At 44.2% G+C, this 3,976-nt stretch overlaps 1 non-coding gene across 1 annotated transcript; it reads right to left on the minus strand.

Moving 5' to 3' along the window:
* Nucleotides 1-2,284: 2,284 nt before the first annotated feature.
* On the minus strand, nt 2,285-2,391 carry LOC120252330. The gene has a single exon (XR_005533869.1). It is a non-coding gene; the product is annotated as a small nucleolar RNA R71 (small nucleolar RNA).
* Nucleotides 2,392-3,976: the final 1,585 nt, after the last annotated feature.

The raw sequence follows: 3,976 nt of genomic DNA on the forward strand, positions 1-3,976 counted from the left end.
ACCTCCTCGTATTCGAGTTGGCACATCCATTTGGAGGGGCACAAAGGTAGCCACACTCGAGCATTCCGACTTATGCACATAGAACAAGAGCTTCACCAACGTGCCTATCATTGAAGATGCAAGTGATCCACGACGTGAACGTGTGCTCGTTTGCGTTACTCAGATGAAAGTATGGATTGGGGAAGCTATTCAGGCTGGATAATGTAGCAGAGCACTGTAGCAACACGGTAGAAAGTACTGTAGAAGCACTGTTTATAGCCGGCCGAGAAAATAGGAGTTCAGAGGATCCTCACGGGCGTGTGGAAATTATCCACGCCCTTGTGGAAATTCTGCACGGGCGCGTGAAGCATCCACGCCCGTGTAGTCGCCCGATTCAAGCCTTATTTAAAAGCCGAATCAACCCCGATTTTAGTATTCTTTTCTCCATCTTTTCCACAACTTGATAGGGGGCTTCGGCAAGGGTTTCGAGGGGTATTGGAAAAGGTTTTGGAGAGATTCTACAGCTATGACATCGTCATTCCTGAGGAAGAAGGTTGGTAGGGGACCTTCCGTGGAGGCGTATCCTATACCGGACGAGGTAATCCTTGGACGACGAGTAGAGGACTTTCCGCAAGACCATCAACACGACTATCTAGGGTGTTTCTTTATGGATTCATTGCTTTTACATTCTATTTCTTTGATTGTATTTAGCTCCATGGAGAGCTAAACCCCTAGTGGGTACTCGGGTATTGTGAACCCTAAGATGTACTTGTTTCTTTGAACCTCTTTATTAAGCTTTCAAAAAATTGATGTTTATTGTGAGTTCCAACCTTGAATGCTTGATTGTATGGACATTTCCCCTAGAGTGACACTAGGGTTGAGAGTTCTTTTTGGTAACCTTGTGAGTGAGTGACACACCACGAGCGTTAGACAAAGCTAGGTTGGAGATGGTTGACAGGGTGAGTCGAGAGGTACAGGAGCGTCCCCTTTCCCCTCCGGCATGATAGATTCTACCTCCGTTTCTCAAGATCTTTGTGGTCATAATAGAGTGAATGGTCTAAGGGATGAACTTCCGCTGGGGCTTAGTTGCGAGTGCAACGGACTAAAGCATTGAGGTGATCTTAGTATCTAGGGCTGAATTGTGGTTAGGGACCTTCCACCTGGACCAAAGGGTTAGGTCTATAATAAGGAAGAGATTTATCACTTGGAATCCCTAGAGCTCATTGCAACTCTATGCGAGTGTGAGGTGTTGAGATTGTTCGATTTCTCCTCCGGGACATGTATATAGTTAGGTATAGTTGACCTTAGATTTGGGACTATGTAATTAAGGATTTCTACTACTCACCATTGCATTGATTAGGAGGCATAATAGAGGGTTCTTGCACTTGAAACAATTATCCTAGGCGGAGCATTATCCGGGTACCCCACCTCTATCGATTGCCTTACCCCCCTTCTTTACTTTTGTTCTCTTTCTTGTTGCTTTTATTGTTAAGAATTGAATCATTATCACACTCCTTATCATTGATCTTTCACATAGCTAAGAATCGAATTAAGTATTTTTATTCTCTAGTCACTATGGATTCGATACCCGCTCGCCCGGGATTATTACTTCGACAAACCCGTGCACTTACGGGATATACGCAAGGGGACCTTGTCAAGTTTTTGGCGCCGTTACCGGGAAACTAGGCGTTTAAAGATACTTTGTACTTTGTTTTCTTAGCTATTTCACCATATATTCTATTTCATATCTTCTTATTCTATCATTGCTCTGATTTCTTTTTCTTTCCTTTTGGTTGCAGCTACAGGTTATGACCCGAGGGAACCCCTCAATATTGATTTAAGGGGATCCTGAGCTTGAACGTATACTTAGAATGAAAAGGAAAGAGCATGTGCAAGAACAGTCTAATCTAGCTGATTTGGAAGAAGAAGAATCTGAAAACATGGCAGAACAGAATGAGCAACAGCGAACATTATCCGATTATGCCAGACCTTCAGTGTTGGGAACATAATCGAGCTGAATTTTGAGCTGAAGCCGGCATTCATCCACATGTTGTAGCAATCCGCACAGTTTAACGGTTTGGCCGATGAGGATCCAAACAGTCACATAGATAGCTTTCTTGAGGTGTGTGATACGCTAAAGATAAATGGGGTGACGGATGATGCCATCAAATTGAGAGCCTTCCCATTTTCCCTAAAAGGGAGAGCGAAGCAGTGGCTACACTCGTTACCTAGAGAGTCGATTACCACGTGGGAGGAGATGGTAGAAGCTTTTCTAACACGTTATTTCCCTCCCGAAAAATCAGCAAAGTTTAGGAATGAGATCTCCTCCTTTGTTCCGTTGGAATTGGAGTCTCTATTTGAGATATGGGAAAGGTTCAAGGAGCTCCTGAGGAAATGCCCGCAACACGGATTCCCAGGGTGGATGATTGTTCAAACCTTTTACAATGGTTTGAACCCGAGTACAAGGCAACTCTTAGATGCAGCATCAGGAGGTACCTTAGGAAGCAAGACCCCCGATGAGGCCCGTCAGTTGATTGAAGAAATGGGGTTAAATAGCTACCATTGGAATGCTAGGGAAAAGAAAAAGGTGGCGGGTCTCCATGAAATAGATGCGGTAACTTCATTGGCAGCCCAAGTGAAAAATTTGAGTAAGAAGTTAGATCTTCTAACTTCAAACAGAGTGGCGGCTGTGACTAATTGCAACAGGTGTGGTGGAGGACATGCTCCCTCCGCTTGCCCAATTTCTATTGGTGATGTTTCTTCAGTGGAGAATGTTGATTTTGTAGGTAATGGCATGAGACCTCAAGGAAACCCGTATAGCAATACCTACAATCTGGGTTGGAAGAATCATCCCAATTTCTCATGGAGTAACCAGGATCCACAAAAGAACATGGGGCCACTAGGTTTGCAACAACAACAACAATAAGCTCCTCAAGTGGAAAACAGGGTCTCAGGTTTGGAAACCCGAATGAGTGACCTAGAGAAGCACTTGACTAGATTCATACAATCTGCAAATACAAGGTTTGAATCAGTTGAGTCTACACTTCGCAACCATACCGCCTCTTTGTATAACCTTTAAAATCAAGTGGGGCAGATTGCGAAGTCTCTCTCCGAAAGGCCACATGGAAGCTTACCAAGCAATACAGAGACCAACCCTAGAGAACATGTGAAGGCGATCATGTTGAGAAGTGGTCGTGAGGTTGAAGGTAGGCTTCCTAGTGAGAAGCCAAAAGAACACGCACCCTAGGTTATAGAGGTTGAAGAGGGGACAAACAAAGATAAAGAGGTGTCATCCCCACCTTTCAAGCCAATAATCCCTTATCCCTCTAGATTGAAAAATGACCAAGGGGATGAACAGTACAAGAAGTTCCTGAGTTTGTTCAAGCAACTCCATATCAATATTCCTTTTTGATAAACGCCTAAATGTATGCATTTTATATGTATTAATCGTGTATTATTTGTGAACATGTTAACGAATTGATGCCCGCTTTTATGTCTAAATTGGTTATTTCGTGTTGCAGGTCTTAAATGAGTCAAACAATGCTCAAAAAAATGCAAATCGGATGAATTCGACATCAAAAAAACGGCATTTTTTTGGGGTTCTGCATCGTAGTAGCAATGTAGCGACATCAGTAGCAGGTCATTGTTCTTGCCGCGCCATTTGGTCGGGAGTTTCACGGGCTCCATGCGCCCGCATGGATGCCCGTGAGGTTTGCTCGGGAATTCTCAAGTCTCGGTCATCGTAGCAAAAACACCGTGAGTGAGCAATCGTAGCACCGGCGGGTTTTTTTGGGCATTTGGTCGTGAGCTTTCACGGGCTCCATGCGCCCGCATGGAGCCCGCATGGACCGACGGGGTATATAAGAAACCCGATTTCTTCTAGGGCAAGAAAGAAAGAGTTTTTTTGGAGGGTTCTTCAAGCCGATTTTCACCAATCTTTGAGAGGCAAGATTACATGTTTTTGGAGAAGGGAAATCTAAGGGAGAAGCTCGGATTT

The sequence above is a fragment of the Dioscorea cayenensis genome, chromosome 20, assembly GCF_009730915.1.
Source record: "Dioscorea cayenensis subsp. rotundata cultivar TDr96_F1 chromosome 20, TDr96_F1_v2_PseudoChromosome.rev07_lg8_w22 25.fasta, whole genome shotgun sequence".
NCBI lineage: Eukaryota > Viridiplantae > Streptophyta > Magnoliopsida > Dioscoreales > Dioscoreaceae > Dioscorea > Dioscorea cayenensis.